The sequence below is a fragment of the Diceros bicornis genome, chromosome 14 (genome assembly GCF_020826845.1).
Source record: "Diceros bicornis minor isolate mBicDic1 chromosome 14, mDicBic1.mat.cur, whole genome shotgun sequence".
Classification (NCBI taxonomy): Eukaryota; Metazoa; Chordata; class Mammalia; order Perissodactyla; family Rhinocerotidae; genus Diceros; species Diceros bicornis.
In genome coordinates, this window is record NC_080753.1 from 41,229,776 (window position 1) to 41,249,599 (window position 19,824).

The following is a 19,824-nucleotide window of genomic DNA, read 5'->3' on the forward strand; positions in this document are numbered from 1 at the left end:
AGAGCAAGAAATGTCATGTTTCTTAATTTTTTAAAACAAATTAAATTCTATCCAATGATCTCATTTGGCAGATTGGCAAGAAGCCCTCTGCACAGTCACTTGGCATGGCTCCACGTTCCTCTGCTGGTGGAACAGCACTCGCAAGGTTTACACAGTTTTGCAAACTCCTTTGATTTTACATTTTGCTACCAAGCACCTTAGATGAGAAAGGAAAAACGTGTAGGCAGCTTTGTTTTTTCTTGCCTGCCCATCTCCCTTACTGCCCATCTTCCTGCAGGCATGAGATGTAGATTTAGAGTGATGCAAATAAAACTTAAGTTTCAGAGCCCCTTCCAAGGACCACTACTTAATATATACCCATAATTTTTTTTGTATCTTTTCCTTAAAGTGTGTACTAAAATTGTATAAGCTTCGGGGCCCAGGAAGGCACATTTTTTCCCCACAAACTGCATAACTTACATACCAAATCCCCACACAAACTGATAAGGTCATGAGCTCTAGGCCTGGGTGTCTTGATTGCAACGTGAATGTTACAAAATTCCTCTGATGCCATTTTCATCAGAGCTATTTAGGGAAGGGCCCCCAAAGCTGGGAAAATTGAGGAAACTTTTTCAGATATGACCTCCCTTAAGAAATGTTTCTATTCCTATATATTCTAGGACATGCGAGGTATATGTATTGCTTAATGTATTGCCAGCTGGTGCAACAAATACCTTCCAAATTGTCGGAGGCTGATTCCAATAGTAATTGAGTTCTTGCTCACATTAATTGTCAATGCAGTTACTCCTGGCTGGCAGGCAGGTTTCATGGGTGTGACTCCTTTCATCTGACTCCCCATCCCTGAGAGCACAGAGTCCTCTGCATGAAGCCAGAAAGAAGGAAGAGAAAGTGGCCACCTCCTACATGCTTTGGCCCAGAGGGGACACATCTCGCTTCTACCCATATTCCATTGGTGAGAAACAGTCCATGGACCCACCTAGACGCAAAGGGTGCTGGGAAATGTATTCTCTGGGTGGACAACTATCTACCAGTGATAATTCTATTATTTCAGAAGGAAAAACTTGAATTTTTGTAGACAGGTTTCTCAGGCTCAGGGTGTAAAGCTATTATTCAGATCACATATTAGCAGCAAATTGCGCTTTCTGATTACACTGCAAAGAGCAAATAAATGTAGACATTTTCTACTGCTTTTTTTTTTTTTTCTTTTCTTTTCCTTTTTTTCCTGTGGGGCTATGGTTAGCCAAAACTGAGGTACTCTCCAGGAATGTTATTCTTATCTCTAGGGACGGTAATTTCTAACTGATAGAGCACTTGTAAAGGCTTCTCCAGGCTCTGAATGAAGCACATACCTTTAAACACTGTTTCTGTTTGTTTCAAAACTAGACTATACATGAGGCCAATTTGTGGAAGTGGAGAAGTTTGACTTCAGGATATCCAGACTCCTTTTGGTACTCAGTTTCAGATGTCCAGGGCCTGCTGATTTTCTAACCCTATCCCTTATCAGACAAGCTTCTGCAAGGCAAAGCCCTTATCTACTTCATATTTGCATACTTGAAGGTTGAAGTTGTTGCCTGAAAGACAGGGATAGGTGCTCAAACCGTTGGCTGAATAAAGAAAGAAAGAGAGAGAGAGAGAAATTATCATCACTATTTACTTTAAAAACTCATTTGCTCTCTTTTTCCGTTTTATTTCAAGTCTTTTATTTCTCATTGTGGAATAAAAGGCTATCTCCTTCATTAAACGGACTTCAGGCAACAGGAAGCAGGTGGGAGTCTTCTGGTGCAGGGAACTCGTCTCACCCCAGGATTATCCTTTATCCAAATCCTGCCCTGGAGTTAATCCTGTTTCCAACACTTTCCCTTTGGAGGAGGGAGTGCAAGAGCCCTTCCTCCTCATGTTCCTTCCCCACCTTCATGCTTAGCAAGACAATTAAGCTGCTCTGATGCACAAAATGGGGAACCCTGGACCTAGCCAAAATAGTTCCTCAACTAATCAGTGGCAAGGAGTTACCAATTAATATAAAAAATAATAATGGTAATAACATTTACTCTGTATTGGGTACATACGTATTAGACAACTTTCTACTGCAATCATGCCTCAGAATAAACATCAAACATGTCAGGAGATTATATCAACACTTATTTTTCTCCTTCATGGGTCTGCAGGGTGACTGGAGTGCAGCTTGTCCAAGGTGGGATCACCTGGGTTTGGCTGACTGGGTTTGGCCTGGGTTTGGATTCCAGGCTGGAGGTTGGATTCCAGTCAGCTTCAGAATTCTCTTTATTTTGAGACCGGGCTACAAGACACATGCTTCTCCCAGTCCTGGCAGACGGCGGTAGCAAAGCAGTCAAGCCAAACCATGGAAGCATATTTATAGCCTCTATTTCACTGACATTATATTGGCCAAACAAGTCACACGACTAAGTCCAAAGTCAATGAGGAGGAGTGCCGCAAAGACTAATGGCTGACAACAGAACAATCGGGAGCAGTGAGCCTATCCATGACCGGAGAGAGCTCTGACCACAGAACTATCATGTGCTAAACACAGAACAACAGAAATACATACACACTCATGCACACACGCACACAGAGCATACATAATCACACCACCGAAAGAAATACAATTTAAACACTTTTCTCCTAGTCTCCCATCATCCTCCCAGATACTCAAGGGAAAACCTAAAAGTCATCCTTGCTTCTATCCTCCTCTCACCCCCAGCATCTAATCCATCAACAAGTCCTATCTCCAAATAAATCTTGAATCCATTTCCTTCTGCAAATGCATGGTTACCACCACGGTCTAAACCTGCATCATCATCTCTTGCATAGACACTGCAATTGTTTCCTAAATGGTCTCCCTCCCCACTCTTGCTCCTGGCCCAGGGACCCACCACAGGATAGACACAAAATGTAAGTGCAACATGGCAGACACAGTGTGCACCCACCATACAACAGAAACAACATGAACCCCACACACAGAAGATACAGCATGTAGCCACCAGACAACTGCCACACAGTTTCAGTTTCAATTTCTAATCCCATAAATATTGACAGATATAACCCAAATAGGAAAAAACTCTTTGAGGTCCTCAATAATTTTTAACTGTCTAAAGACCAAAAACTGTACACTGCTGTTTTCCCACCTGACTTGAACCTTATGGTCCATTTGGTCCAGTATTTACTTGCTCAGCTGGGACCTCAAACCTTAGTCCCTACTCAATAACTGAGTCCTGACTCCTTGTTTATTGCAGGGACACCTGAGCCAGGCAAGACCCAGATGAGTCCTACTCATTCATCCTTCTTCATCCCAGTTCTAGTCTTGGGGAGTTTTATTGTGTGGTATAGAAAACTTGGAGTTAGTTGGAAATGGACCATCAGGTCTTGGGACCCCTTAGCTGTAATGATGGGGCTTGACCAAGCCAACAGCTTTGGCCCCCTTCCACCACACTGGTCCTATTTCCTCTGTCTCTGACCTCCATTTATGATTTCCCCCTCACTTCATACATCCTAGTGTGTCCTGATGTCCTCAGTTCAGTGTCTGATGTCAACATGAAGATCAGGCTGAATGTCTCCCTCTAATGTTGAAGTAGCAGGTTTTCTGCCTGTCACTTTCTCACACTTTCTTCTTCATTGGGAGCCATGTGGCAGCACAAGTTTCCTGAGATTAGGTCCTGGCCTATGTTTACAACCAAATGAATTACTACTAAAGCAACAGCCTAACAGGGAAGAGATGGGGCTGGGGCCTGAACAGAGTGTCAAGTGGGCCTCTGGAGGAGGTTCTTTATGTGACCAAGGGGAAGAGGGACCATTTACCTCCATGGAGTGCTGTGCTGTAGTAGTAGATATGGCCAAGGCTTCTCTACTTGGCTCTGAGACCAGGGAATTGGTTCTGGTGGCTGTAGTAGGTCCATGCCCCGTGAAGGATCAGGCAACCCTCAGGCACCATGATCTCTTGGGCCCCTGTGAATGCTGTGCAGATGAAGTGGGGCTTTTGTCAGACTTCAGCCTGAAGAAAGGTCTCAGGGGCCCAGAGAAGGGTGAACAAGGACAGGTGTAGATGTGTGATCTGTCCCTCATGTCATAGAAGGAGACATCTCCAGCTTCATAGTCCAGGATGATGCCCGCCTGGTGAAGGTACTCTGTCAGGGAAAGAATATTCTCAGGAGAGGACAGGGCCTGGTACTGGTTTCCAAATATCTCCAAGGTCCAGAAGCCACTCTGAGGAACCAGTAGGGCCGCGCTTGTCCTCTCAACGTTGTCTCTACAAACCCCACAGCCCATACTATTATGTTTTCGACCTCCACCTCCCAATGATGTCTCCCTGCGGGGAAGTTCTCCAGGCCCAGGACACAAAGCTGACAGTCAAAGCTCTCTTGGTTCTCAGGCACGCTGTGCCTGCGGGGCCCTGTGTCACATTTCTCTGGTCCCCTCTGACAGGAAGAGCTCAAGATGAGTAGTGTCTGAGTCAGGACCACATCGGCTGCAGAGGAAGTCTCAGGTTTAGGCCTGGGGGCTCAGGAGATCGTGCGATTCCTGCTTTCCAAAGATGTCGCAGAAAGCTAGAGGGAGATCCTCATGTGGCAGCCTTTTTCATAAAGGCCCCTTGATCTCAGATCCCAGGCAGCTCACATACTGAGAATTACTGAGGCTGCACTTGTATCTCTTGAGTTACAGGAGCATTGCCTCAGGTAGAAGGTAATTGTGGATCTAAGAAATGTACAAAATTTAGCACATGAGGTGAAATTAAAGGCTTCCACTTTCTCTCAACATTCTCAGATCTGCCCCCTTTTCTATTCAAGACATATGATCTCTGGAACTGTTGAGTAAGAAACTTTCTCACTTGGCTAAAGCAGCAAAGAGGCCCTATCCCTCTCCCAATGAAGCAAGTAAGGCCCATTTCTCCCTACAAATGTTCCCGGGCAGTTAAGAGTCCTTTCATTGGTCCTCTGTGTTCTAATAGCTTAACCAGATGGCAACTGATTTAAATGACTAATAAGGGCACCCTTCAAAGGGTAAATAAGGAGAATAATGTCCCTGGAGGCCAAAGTGTTGCCTGAGAGGTGTGTATGGCAAAAGGCAAGAGTAACTATTTCCATCCAGTTTTGCTTTAACATCATGGGTCTGAAGTCTGTGGCTATGACGTCTCTGGATACAGGAAGTGCTTCAGTCCCTGACATTCTGCAGATTCTTCCATCTGCAGTTATTGGACTTAGTCAAGCTATGTTTCTATTATGATCAAATGATTTTCTTCTTTGCCCAATTTGATATGTCTGACTGTGACAATTTTGAAATTCAAAAGAGGAAGGAGGAGGGTTCAGAGTGCTATGGTCTAGTAAAGCCTGGATTCTTTGGGGCTTTTGAGCAGAAGGTGACAAATCATAAAATGCAAAGTGTTCATTAGGACCAGGCAAGTGGAGTCCCTATTCTCCCGCTTTCCTGCCGCCTCTCCCCTGGCAGGCTACATACAGAGTATCAGTGTTTTCTGGGACCATGAAGGCATTTCTGGCAGCTGTCTGTGCACCCCTGAGACACCTTTGGGGAAGCTTATTGTCTTTCCCACATATGGCTCTTTAACTGTGCAGTCTATACCATCTCCTAAGTTATAAATAGCTAAGTCAGTATTGTCTTCTTTCAAATTAATCCAGAAACCACAGAACAACAATTACTACAATATAATCTCTTGTATGCTAGACCTCTGTAATCACGGAATAAATTACATAAGAAAAAAGTTTGCTGGGAATTAAGGCATAGAGTTGATTGAGAGCAGCAAGGATTCCATTGCAGAAGAGCTGGGATTCAGCATTCGGAAAGATACTGACAGTGAACCAATCCCCGCCCCCTGCTGCTCCCCAACCAGCTTTGGGTCCCGTTGTTCATATCCTCTAATGTGTCCTGTGGGCTGGAAGTCAGGAGGAATCTCAGGTACTGAGGGAATGTCAGAGGTGCTCACCAGCGTGTAAGAGGGTTTGTCTCAATCCTGCAATGGGACAGACAGACAGGTGAGCTTCATGAAATAATGGCTAACCAAGCAGAATACAAATTGTGACTAGATTAGTTCAGGAAATGCTAAAATTACCAAATTCCCCCTGAAGTTGCTCTGAAAAAATAAACAGAAACAAACGAATGCCCTCACTAGAAGAAGTAAGAGAGTTTGAGTTTGTATTATAGTATATGTACTATCTATGAAGGACTAGCTCTTTCCGTGAACATCCCCATCCCTCCTCCACACTGCCCAGGGAATTGTTGAGATACCAGAAATTATATATGATCAGGTGGCTGGAGATTATCAGCATTGATTTGTGTTTACTTTGTTGAACAATATAGTACTACACGTAGCCAGGTGAATGGATGCAACATTTGCATAATGGAAGCAAGCAACCACTGAGGGATTTATTCCTAAGACTTGAGAGTTCCAAGCCATTCCTCTGCCTCTCTTCATTTCCTCTCTCTGTTTCTCAGGCTTCTAGCTGTCAGAGCGTGTCCTTTTGTGACAGTGAACTGTGCTACTCTTTCACCTTTATTTGATGTTCTTTCTCTTTTTCACACCTTCCTTCTGCAATTCCTTATGTGCAATCTCTTTCTCTTCATTTTCAACCTCTTTTTCCCCTGAAAGAATTTCATTTTCCATGTGGAGTTTCTCTATAAGACAGATTTTCCTAGCAATGAGGAAGAACATATTAGGCACAATGATAGCCAGGGCCACCATCCAGGGAGATGTGTTGGGAATAAAGGATTTTGAAAAGGGAGCCAGAAAAGTCCCATTTAGTGATAAAAAGGAGACTGGGTATGAAAGCACCCTTCAGGGCACATATCTAAAGAGTTCCCCCAGGTCCCTGTTCTGTTGGCTTCTCTCTCAGAAACCCAGTTAGAGAAAGAGTTACCCACAGTGATTGCCATGGCTGGGGGCCCATCAGACAAAAAAGAAGAAAGACCTGGAGTCACCATGAGGTGAACCAGGCTGAATAATAGCTAAGCAGGAATGCTGGATCACCAGGGCCATCACCCTTGGACAAGCCACCATCCTTTCTTGCCTGGAATATTGCAATGCTCTCCTCCTGCTTCTGCCCACAGCCGCTGCAATCTCTCCTCAGCACAGCAGCCTAAGTGAAATTATATTATTTCTTGCTCAAAACCCTGCAATGTTGAGGAGTGGCATCAGCATCATGGCGGAGTGACCTTTCACCCTTAGACTATTCTGCCCTAAGATACAATAAAAAGGACATTCATATACCAACAAAGGACATTCACACAACACAAAAGATGTCTGAAATATCCACACAGTCTCACATCTGAAAGTAGAGGTGCTGTTACCCCTGGAGGAAGTGGAAGGAGGTAAGAACTCCTTCCTTTCTCAGTGACAGTGGCCCTGGGACTGGGACTGCGTGGCTCTCTGAGAGATGAGGGGGAGGGATAGCCCCCCATGGGAAGACCATTGTTCTCCAAGTTCTCTCACAGGGTCTGGGAAGTTCCCATATGGAGGGGACTTAACTTGCAGGGGTGCCTTCATCAAGCTAGCACCACAGGAGAGCAGATAGCAAGGGAAGAAGAAGAAGCCCCAGGGATTAGGCAGGCAAAGGAAAGACCCCCTCCCTGCCCAGAGTACCAGCACACCTGATCACCCAGAGTGCCCACAGATCGTGGTGGGTTCAGAATATACAGCTCTTGACCCCCACCCAGTGGCGGCAGATGGAAGCTGCAACCATATATTTTCAGAATGAGGAAAAATAAGCCCACACCCTCAAGCAGTATTCAAAAGTATATTAAATCTCCAGACCAGAAGGAAAATGACAAGCACCCAGAAATCAATCCTGAAGGCACAGAAATTTATAACCTAAAAGACAGAGAATTCAAAATAGCTATCATAAAAAAGCTCAATGAATTACAGGAAAATAGACAATTCAATGAAATCAGGAACTTCTTCACAAAAGAGATTGAAACTATAAAGAAAAAAAATCAGAAATGTTGGAGATGAAAAACACAATGGAGGAGATAAAGAAAAATCTGATATCTTTAAAGAACAGTGCTAACAATATGGAGGAAAGAATTAACAATATTGAGGATAGAAATGCAGAAATGTCCCACATGTAGGAGGAGATAGAACTCAGACTAAAAAGAAATGAAGAAATTCTCTTAGAAATATCCTACCCAATTAAGAAATGCAAGATAAGGATTATAGGTATTGCAGAGGGAGAAGAGAGGGAAAAAGGAGCAGAGAGCTTGTTCAAAGGAATAATAGCTCAAAACTTCCCAAACCTGGGGAAGGAGCTGGAAAAACAAGTGAATGAAATCAATAGATCTCCTAAATATATCAACATGAAAAGACCCTCCAAGGCATATAGTAGTAAAGCTGGCAAAAGTCATAGATAAATAAAAAATATTAAGGGCAGCACAACAAAAAAAGTAAGGTGCAAAGGAATTCCTATCAGGCTCTCAGCCAATTTCTCGGCAGAAACTTTACAGGCTATGAGAGAGTGGAATGATATATTAAAAATTCTGGAAGACAAAAATTTTCAGTGAAGAATACTCTATCCAGTGAAAATATTCTTCAGATATGATGGAGAAATAATAACTATCGCAGATAAACAAAGCTAAGGGAGTTCATTGCCACAAGACCCCCACTACAAGAAATGCTCAAGAAGGCCCTCATGCCTGAAAACAAAAAAAAGAAAGAGAGGATATAAAGCTTTGAGCAAGAAGGAAAATAGGTAGACAAAATCAGAAAAATTTTGGCTCTCTATCAGAATAGGTTAGCATACACTTTATAACATCAAAGATTAAGAGAAAGAAAACACTAAAAATAAATATAACGTCGTCACTTTAAACACAATCTCGCCACACAAGATGGAATAAGTTGTGACAATAATAAATTAGAATGGAAAAAGGAGAGGGATGAAATTGACTTAATCTAAGGAAATAAGAGGCCATCATAAAATGGACTGTCTATGAGATTTTTTTAATACAAACCTCATGGTAACCACTAAACAAATAATTAGAACAGAGACACATACAATAAATAAAGAGAAAACTAAGAAAACCATCATACAGAACTACCAAACTCTATTGGTAGTCTGAAACACAGGACTAGAAACAAAGGAAATGCAAAAGAATGGGAAAATGAGTGATAAAATAGCAATATTAAGCCCTCAGATATCAGTAATCACTCGAAATGTCGATGGATTGAATTCTTCAATCAAAAGAACAGATTGGTGGCATGGATTAAAAAACAAGATCCAACAATATGCTGTCTCCAGGAAACATGTCTCAGCTCTAAAGATAAACACAGTCTCAGAGTGAAAGGATGGCAGACAGTACTGCAAGCTAGTGGCAAACAAAAGAAAGCAGGTGTTGTTACACTTATATCAGACAAACTAGACTTCAAGATAAAACAAGTAATGAGAGACAAAGAGGGGCAATATATAATGATAGAAGGGACATTCCACCAAGAAGATATATCATTTATAAATATATATGCATCCAACACAGGAGCACCAAAGCACACAGTAGCACAATAATACAAGCTATTAATGTACCTAAAACGAGATATTAACAACAACTTAATAATAGTAAGGGATCTTAACATCCCACTTACATCAATGGATAGATCATCCAAACAGAAAGTCAATAAGGAAATTGTGGACTTAAATGAAACCCTTGACAAGATGGACTTAATAGATATATATAGAGCACTCCATCCAAACACGGCATGTTACGCATTCTTCTCAAGTGCGCATGGAACATTCTCAAAGATAGACCATATGTTGGGAAACAAGGCAAGCCTCAATAAATTTAAGAAGATTGAAATCATAACAAGCATCTTTTGTGACCATAATGCTATGAAACTAGAAATCAACTACAAGACAAAAACTGGGAAAGTGACAAAGATGTGGAGACTAAACAACATGCTACTGAACAACCAATGGATATTTGAAGAAATTAAAGGATAATTCAAAAAAATATCTGGAGACAAATGAAAATGAAAATACACCATAGCAACTCATATGGGATGCAGCAAAAGCAGTCCTGAGAGGGAAACTCATAGCAACATAGGCCCACCTTAACAAACAAGAAAAACCCCAAATAACCAACCTTAAACTACACCTAACAGAATTAAAAAAAGAAGAACAAAAAAAGCCCAAAGTCAGCAGAGGAGGGAAATACTAAAAATTAGAGCAGAAATAAATGAAATTGAAACCAAAAAAAAAAAAAAAAAACAGTAGAAAGGATCAATGAAACAAAGAGTTGGTTCTTTGAGAAGATAAACAAAATTGACAGACTCTTAGACAGACCCACTATGAAAAAAGAGAGAAGGCTCAAATAAATAAAATTAGAAATGAAATAGGAGAAATTACAATGGATATCACAGAAATACAAAGGAGAATAAGTGAATACTGTGAAAAACTATATGCCAAAAAATTGGGCAATCTAGAAGAAATGGATAAATTCTTAGACTCATACAACCTCCAAAAACTGAATCAAGAAGAAATAGATAATCTGAAGAGACCAATCACAAGTAAAGAGATTGAAACAGTAATCAAAAACCTCCCCCAAAATAAAAGTCCAAGACCAGATGGCTTCTCCGGAAAATTTTACCAAACATTCAAAGAAGGTGTATTACCTATCCTTCTCAAACTATTCCAAAAAACAGAGGAAGATGGAACACTTCCTAACACATTCTACAAGGCCAACATCACCCTGATACCAAAACCAGACAAGGACAATACAAAGAAGGAAAACTACAGACCATTATCACTGATGAACGTAGATGCAAAAATCCTCAACAAAATATTGGCAAACCAAATACAGCAATACATTAAAAAGACCATACACCATGATCAAGTGAGATTTATACCAGGGATGAAGGGATGGTGTGACATCTACAAATCAATCAATGTGATACACCACATTAACAGAACAAGGAAAAAAATCCACATGATCATCTCAATAGATGCAGAAAAGGCATTTGACGAGATCCAACATCCATTTATGATAAAAACTTTCAATAAAATGGGTATAGAAGGAAAGTACCTCAACATAATAAAGGCCATATATGACAAACCCACAGCCAACATCATACTCAACGGGGAAAACTGAAAGCCATTCCTCTGAGAACAGGAACAAGACAAGCGTGCCCATTCTCGCCACTCTTATTCAACATAGTACTGGAGGTTTTGACCAGAGCAATTAGGCAAGGAAAAGGAATAAAAGGAATCCAAATAGGCAACTAAAAAGTAAAACTCTTGCTGTTAGCAGATGACATGATTTTATACATAGAAAACCCTTAAGAATGCATCAAAAAAATATTAGAAATAATCAACAACTACAGCAAAGTTGCAGGGTACAAAATCAACTTTACAAAAATCAGTTGCATTTCTATACTCTAATAATGAACTAGCAGAAAGTGAACTCAAGAGGACAATCCCATTTACAACTGCAAGAAAAAGAATAAAATATTTAGGAATGGATTTAACCAAGGAGCTGAAAGACCTATACAATGAAAACTATAAGACAGTACTGAAAGAAATAGATGACAACATAAAGAAATAAAAGGTATCCCACGAACGTGGATTGGAAGAATAAACATACTTAAAATGTCCTTACTACCTAAAGCAATCTACAGATTCAATGCAATCCCAATCAGAATCCCAATGACATTCTTCATGGAAATAGAACAAAGAACACTAAAATTCGTATGGGGCAACAAAAGACCCCGAATAGCTAAAGCAATCCTGAGAAAAAAGAACAAAGCTGGAGGCATCACAATTCCTGACTTCAAAATATACTACAAAGCTATAATAATTAAAACAGTATGGTACTGGTATAAACACAGACACACGGATCAATGGAACAGAATTGAAAGTCCAGAAATAAAACCACAGATCTATGGATAGCTAATCTTCAACAAAGGAGCTAAGAACATACAATGGAGAAGGAAAAGTCTCTTCATAAATGGTGCTGGGAAAACTGGGCAGCCACATGCAAAAGAAGGAAAGTAGACTGTTTTCTTTTGTCATACAGAAAAATTAACTCAAAATGGATCAAAGACTTGAAGGTAAGACCTAAAACTATAAAAATCCTGGAAGAAAACATAGGCAGTACACTCTTTGACATTGGTTGTAGAGGGATCTTTTTGAATTCCATGTTTACTCAGACAAGGGAAATAAAAGAAAAAAGAAACAAGTGGGACTTCATCTGACTAAAGAGCTTCCCCAAGGCAAATGAAAAGGGGAACAAAATGAAAAGAGAGCCCATCAGCTGGGAGAAAATATTTGCAAATCATGTATCCAACAAGGGGTTAATCTCCACAATATATAAAGAACACACGCATCTGAACAATAAAAAAACAAAGAACCTGATCAAAAAATGGGCAGAGGATATGAACAGACATTTTTCCAAGGAAGATATACGATGGCCAATAGGCAGATGAAAAGATGTACAACATCACTAATAATCAGGGCAATGCAAATCAAAACTACACTAAGATACTGCCTTACACCCGTTAGAATGGCTACAATCAATAAGATAAAATATAACAAATGTTGGAGAGTTTGTGCAGAAACAGGAACACTGATCCAGTTCTGGTGGGAATGCAAACTGGTGCAGCCTCTATGGAAAACAGTATAGAGTTTCCTCAAAAAATTAAAAATAGAAATACCTTATGATCCATCCATCCCCATACTGAACATTTATCCAAAGAACATGAACTCAACAATCCAAAGAGGCTTATGCACCTGTATGTTCATTGCAGCATTATTCACTATAGCCAAGAAGTGGAAGGAATCCAAGTGTCCCTCAACTGATGATTGGATAAAGAAGAAGTGGTGTATATATACACACACATAATGGAATACTACTCAGCCATAAAAAAGGTAAAATTGTCCCATTTGCAACAACATGGATGGACCTCGCAAGTATTATGTTTAGCGAAATAAGCTAGGCAGAGAAAGACAAACACCATATAATTTCACTCATATGTGGAAGACAAACTAACACACGGACAGAGAAAGCAGTTTGACGGTCACTAGGGAGAAGGGTTGGGGGGTGGGCACAAGGTGTGAAGGGATGCACTTATATGGTGACAGATAAAACAATGTATAACTAAAATTTCACAATGTTATAAACTATTATGACATCAATAAAAAAATTGTTTAAAAAAGACACAAAGCAGAAACACCTGGAGTCACCATGAAAAGGACCAGGGTGAATACAAGCTAACCAGCCGTGCTGGGTCACCACAGCCACCACCCTGGGACAAGCCACCATCCCTTCTTGCCTGGAATATTGCAATGCCCTCCTCCTGCTTCTGCCCACACCCTCTGCCCTCTAACCTCAGTACAGCAGCCTAAGTGAGATCATGTTATTTCTTTGCTCAAAATCCTGCAATGTTTTCTATCTTACTCAGACTAAAAGCCAAAGATCATTTGTGGCCCACATTGCCCCATATGTTCTGGATCTATTGCCTCTCTGAATTTATCTCCTCCTACTCTCCCTGCACTCAACCACTCCAGCCACACCTGCCTCTTGGCGTTCCTGAAACTGCTAGATGCTCCTGCCTCAGGCCCTTTGCATATGCTATTCCTGCAACCTGGCTTGCTCAGTCCTTCAATATCTGCATGACTCGTTCTTCACTTGCTGGTTGCAATCTTTTTTAGTGGAGCCTTCTCTCATCAGCCTGTTTATAATTACAGTTCTCTCATAGAACTCCATACCCTCTCCTTGATTAATCTTTTCTACAGTACTTACCATCATCTGATATAATTAGCAGGTTAATTAATTATTTCAGTGCTTGTTTTAATTTATTTATTGCTTTCTGCTGCTCTAGAATGTGAGCCCATAAGGGCAGGGATCTTCGTGTATTTTGTTCTGTGATTTATATTTGGTTTCTAGAACAGTGTCTTGAACACATGTGATACTTAAGTATTCAGTGAATGAATATATGAATGTCTGTGGACAGAGAATTTCCCTGCTCTGTCCCATGGGATATCCCATGCGCAGGAAGGGAGGGCTTCAGCAGGCAGCACCTCTGGGTGTAGATAGACACCCTCACAGACCACTCTCCATGGTTTATGGTTTTTCTAAATGTTTAAAAATTGCCACAGGATAGGGACCATAAAAGGGAAAAAATGATCTGATTTACCCTCAGAGAAGAGGCACCTACCCATGTGTTTTGAGAATATTTGATTTTCCCCTTGTGACAAGGGGAGAGGCCCCAGCTCAGCTGCAGCCTCCAGCCCTTCAGGGCCCAGGACCCTTCCACCCCACACCTCTACCTCCCCATCCCCACTCCAGCCTTCAGTCTGTCTGCTGAGGATCCTGCCTCCACGCAATGAGCCTCCAGAGGGCAGGGAACTAACCTGGAATGGAAATCACAGTTTCCTTCTCCTGGCCAAGCAGGGTGTTGTTGATGGAGTAGGACACGTTCCTCACAGAGAGGTCCCTGAGGGTCACAGCTGTGGTGACCAGGAAGAGGCTGTCTGCGTCCACAGTGTAAGCCTCCTCCAAGGCAAGCATGATCTCACCACAAGGCTCCCTCCAAAACGCTCGGGGCTCTGGGTGCCACCCTACAGATGTGCATTCCAGCTGGATGGCCCCATCCTATTGACCCTTCATTTCAATGAGTGGCTTAGAGGCCAGGCTTGAGGAGAGAGACCAGGGCTCAGATAACAATGCAATGATGTCTTACCCAAGTGTCTTAGAAGATCAGCTCTTAATGGTGAGAGCCCAGGGAAGGGGGAAGACTGCAAGGGTGTAGCTCCCAAAGAAACTGATTATGCATATTCCATGCATTCCTGCAGTACCCCTTATGTGAAGGGAGGGAGCAAGGAAGGAAAAGAGGGAGGGACAGAGGAAGGAAGGAAGAAGATAGGAAGGTGGAAAGGAATGAGAAAGGGAAGGATGAAAACTTTGATGTTGAACACCGGGAGACCAATATGTGAAATAAATGATGAGATCTCCAAGGAAAAAGGATTACATTGCACTTTTCTTTGTGAGGGGTGTGATGGGTACTCAGACCCATTGTAGCACCAAGCATCTGCCTCCTAATGAATGTTTGTTGATTGATTCATTAAGGTAGAGATTCTAATATTCTCACTTCTGTGTAGGTGTGTCCACTCTGACCTGAAACAAGCAGGTTTAGGATTTCACTTTCAGTCCTTGGAGGTCTTCTCAGTAGCCTTGGCTTCCTGAAGCTCTAGGTTAAAATGATAAGAAGAGAAATCTGCAGAATCTTAAGAAACACTTTATCCTCAAGACCATTATCCTAGCAAACTAACATGGGTCAAGAATAGATAGAGTTCTATTTGTTGATATGAGTAGTGGTTATATGGATTAAAATTCATAATAAATCAGTAATCAGTTCATTAATGTTTCATGAATTTTTCTGTATGTGTATTGTATTTAACAATAAAAATATCTACTTCTAAACCATATTGCTCAGGAAGCTCCTCAGAGATCTCCAAGAAGTAAACATAAGAATAATCTGTAGGGATTCAACATTCTCCCCTGTTCAAGGCCACAGATGAGTTCTGTGTGTGCTTCTCAAGATGTGATGTCCATAGTTTATCAGGGCAAACCCATCCATTTGGCCCTTGGGCAGGAGGAAGCCACCCTCCCTGTGCAAAGGGGACTCTAAGCAAATATCTGCTTGTCTGCCATGGGCCTGAGGTTAGGAGAGAAACTTTCCCCAAGAGCCACACTGTGAAAAACTAAGGGAATGAAATGAAATGACACACCTGCCACCATCAGGCACATCATGGCCTCATCGTAGGATTTGCCTTCTTGGAAATAACAACGGTAGATGCCATTTTCATGGGCTGTGACATTGTGCATGATCTGTGACATTGTGCATGATCTGTGCTACGTTCCCCTCGTTGATCTCTTCCTTCACAAAGGTTGTTCTTCGGTACCGCTCCATCTGCTCCTCTGTCCTCTCTCGCCTGATCTTATAACAAGCACTGCGGGGGAAAACTGAGACCTGAACCGCCCCACCTCCATGTCCTCAGCACTTTTCTCAGGTGACAGGTGGCAGCATGACATTCTGTTTCCTCCCACCATGGCCAGGATTGGATCACCAGGCCCCATGACAGTAAACTGGTCTGTTCAACAAGGGGGTAGAATCAGGCAGAGGCCCCAGCCATCACATATCTAAGTCAGGAAAGGAAGTGCATATTCCAGGGCACAGACAGATTCTTTTTCTATTTCTAATATTTTCTTTCAGATATATTCTTTCTAAGGCCACAGGGGCTTCCTGGGCTGAGGATTCTGGGGGCCAGTAGCTGTGGCTGGTCAGCAGCAATAGATACCTAGCAGGAGTATCTACCAAGGCTGCTAATACTTGCTGAACAAAACATTGAGAAGCACACACTGAGCACCCGCTACGGACCCTGTGCTTACAGAGGTGTCCTTCCATTCCCCAATCTAGCACAGTGCCTGGAGCGGAGTATAAACTTGAGCTGTCCAATATGATAGCCACTAGCTAGTCCTGATGGAAATGTGCTGAAATGTGAAATACACACACACAATTTGATAATTTGAAAAAAATAATAAACATCTTATTGTTTATATTTTACATTAATTAGAATTTAAATAATAATATTTTAATTATTGGGGTTAAATAAGATGTATTTAAAATTTATTTCATCTGCTTCTTTTTCCCTTTTTTAAATGTAGCTACTGAAAAATTTAAAATTGTGTATGCAGCTGGCTGTTGGGGCTCTCAGTGTATTTCCATGGGGCGGCGCTGGTATAAATTCAATATCCATGTGCAGAAGGAAAGGATGAGTGCACACAACTGCCGTACTTCTTCAGACTGCAGTGTTTTGCAGAATGAAGTTCTGATTTTCATTTCTGAGTAGCTGATAGGAGCTAGTGGCATGGACTTTACGTGAGACCAGTGCAAATAAGCTGGAGGAGGAAGAGAGAAGGGAGCCTGGCAGGGAGAAACGCAGGGAAGCATCTGGCTCCATAAGTACCATAGAGGAGTCACCCAGGAGGGGCAGGGACCAGAGACCTAGAGGCACAGACAAAGAGAAATCAGCCAAGGAGACAGGGCTCCACAATTTTGATCTAGGTCAAACTTTCCTCTAAGCCGTGTTGATATCATCAGCACCCCAACTTCTGTCTTGGTCAATCCCCTTCCTCTCCTGGTTCATGTATCTCTGGATAGATTGATTCATTAAACATTCCATGGAATAAGCCAACAATACATGGATAAGGGAGGCAGTTTTCCAACCTCTTTGGCTCACTTTTCTGGCCAGAGTTGAGTTCCTTCAGTCGTCACTTCATATTCTTCCATACCCTCCCTCCCTGCCCTTCCTCATCCCCAGGAATCAGGCTGTTGGACCTGAGGTAAAGCCAGTCATGGAGATCCTCCCCACTAGGAAGCTTCCCCTCTCCCTGGGACCCTGCCTGTCTCCTCATCAGGTTCCCTTCCTCCACTTACAGCCCCACCTGCACCCCAGAGCTGTGGTGCTTCCCCTCCTTTTTGTACCTTGTAGGAATAACTTCTGTGTTTTGTTTTCTCTGCTGACACTCAAATGATGATTTTCTGCTTATTCCTCTTCTCTGTAACCCCCTCATGGGCACAGTTACAACCAGAAAACAGAAAATATTTTCTTCCTCTCCCATTAGTCGCAGTGTGCAGGGCTAGAGGACCTGGGACTGGGTGCACTCTGTGATCACAAAGTCCCAATACTTCCAATGAATGGTTTAGAGCCCGGATTGGTCAGTTGTGGTTCAGCCAGACAGTGGTGTCCCTGAGCCAATTTTCTCTCCAGTTACTAAGTAGAATACACGGAAATAGTTTAAGAATAAAATCCAAGAGCTGCAAATAACATTTTGAGATGATCTGTCCTTTCTGTTTCATTTTTCTGCTTTCAGAAAGAAGATATTTTCCTTTTTTTGCAAAACCCTGAGATTCCCTGCAGATTCTGGCATTGCTGCTAACCAGGAGGAGAGGCCTCTATGTATAGAAGTGCGTTAAGTAGCAGTGGATGGGGTTGGGGGGCTGGGGAGGTAATGAAGTAAACATAAGCAACCCTCTTTCCAAAGCCAGAAGCATCTTGTTCACATTGTTCAGCTTGTAGGGGGCAGTGGAGAGATAAAGAAGAACACAGGGAGCGGTTGGAGGGATAGAGAATGAAGCAAGATGGCAGATGCAGTAGTAGACTGCAGACCTTGTCATTCATTCAAAAACTATTGAGGGAGAGATGCTGAGGATACTGAGAGGGAAAATCTCTTTCTGTCAGGGAGGTGGCATTCTAGTGGGGGCAGGAAGATGGCAGCCAGCAAAGACTTTCTTATTGGACTTCATCAACTGCCAGTAGATGGACTGATTGAGTCCAACTTTCCTCTACACCCACACAGTGCTCCCCTTTCATGCTCCACAGACCCCAATCAGGCCATTGTATAGATTTCTTCTAGAATAATCTTCCTGACACATTTCTTCACATTTCCCTCAAGAGCTTAAATGCTTCCCCTCGAGGCCTCCAATTCTTTTCTGATTCAATTCAAAACTGTGCAATTAACCCACTAGCAACGTCTCCCCAGTTTCCTCCCAAGACTCATTTGCTCTTGGGAAGGGACAGAAGAGGGGACTGTGAGAATCTAAGAGCCTGGCCTGCCTACAGCCTCCATCTGAAGAGAATAAGACCCAGGACTTCTGGGGAAATGTGTGCCAGAAGTATCCCGTGAGGCCAGGCCACAACTCCTGTGGTAGCTAACCTGAGCCAGAGGGAAATACATGTGTTCTGAGCATGAGGAAGACTCATTGCCCACGAGGTAGCTTAGCAGGAAATCAGGTCCAACGGGGAGTACCGCTTCAGATCATGACAACCTGACCCAATCATTCTCTGTCTTGAAAGGAATAAACCTGGAGTTTGTATTCCTTCCTTTGAGTCACCTCCAGCTGTGGATTCCTTCCAGGTGAGGCCAAGACATCTTAGCACACAAAAGACATTTCTACTCTGTCCTGTTCAAATTCCAATTACTGACTCATGGAATCAATGAGCATACGAAAATGGTTGTGCTAAGTTGCTAATTTTTAGAGCTGTGACAATAGTAACCAGTACATTCACCTTGCCACAAGAGAACAGATTTCACAGAACAAACAACAGGAATAAAATTGGGCCCCAAAGGCACTGGAAACAAGGATGGGAAAGTTTCCCAAACTCTTTCCATCTTGAAACCTTCTCTCTGCATGTCTCCTTCTGTCTATTATCTCTTTAGATCCCTTCCTTTTGCTTCTCCAGACCACACCGTGAATGGAAAATGTCTTCCTACAGCTCCCAGGCATACCTGCTACTAACCAGGTATAACTGGTTACATATTACTGAGCCATTCAATCAAAATGTGCAAGATAGTCCCTCTGCCCTAGTCTGGGTCAGTTGACCATACCAGACCCAGCCCTCACTCAGGGAGCAGCGGGACCACATTATATGGAAATGTATTGGAAGACAGGAAGTCACCCCTGCTAAATGGATAGGGGTCGAGGGAGGGCAGACAAATCTTAGTAGGTCTTCAATGTATTCTCAGAGGCAGAGACTTATAAACAAATGCTGTTGATGCCCAATCCCATAGCCTCTTGGTCCACCTCAGGAATACACTTTCCTTCAAGGTCACAATTTCCCAGCTGCCTGCCTTTCTTCTCCTCCTCCACCTGAGAGCTTTCTCAAACACCAATGATGCTTGCTCCTTTGCATATACACAGTCTACCCTGAAAGTGCAGGAGAGTTAACCACCCCCTCCAGGTGCAACTTTCAACCAATAGTGGATAAGAACTGTGGATGAATGGCCCAGGCTCCCCAACCTTGCTATGAGGATTCTGAGGTA

General features: G+C 42.4%; 1 pseudogene; it reads right to left on the reverse strand.

Annotated features, from left to right (window-relative positions):
* Positions 1 to 3,859: 3,859 nt before the first annotated feature.
* Positions 3,860 to 17,574, reverse strand: LOC131413357 (butyrophilin subfamily 2 member A2-like; annotated as a pseudogene).
* Positions 17,575 to 19,824: the final 2,250 nt, after the last annotated feature.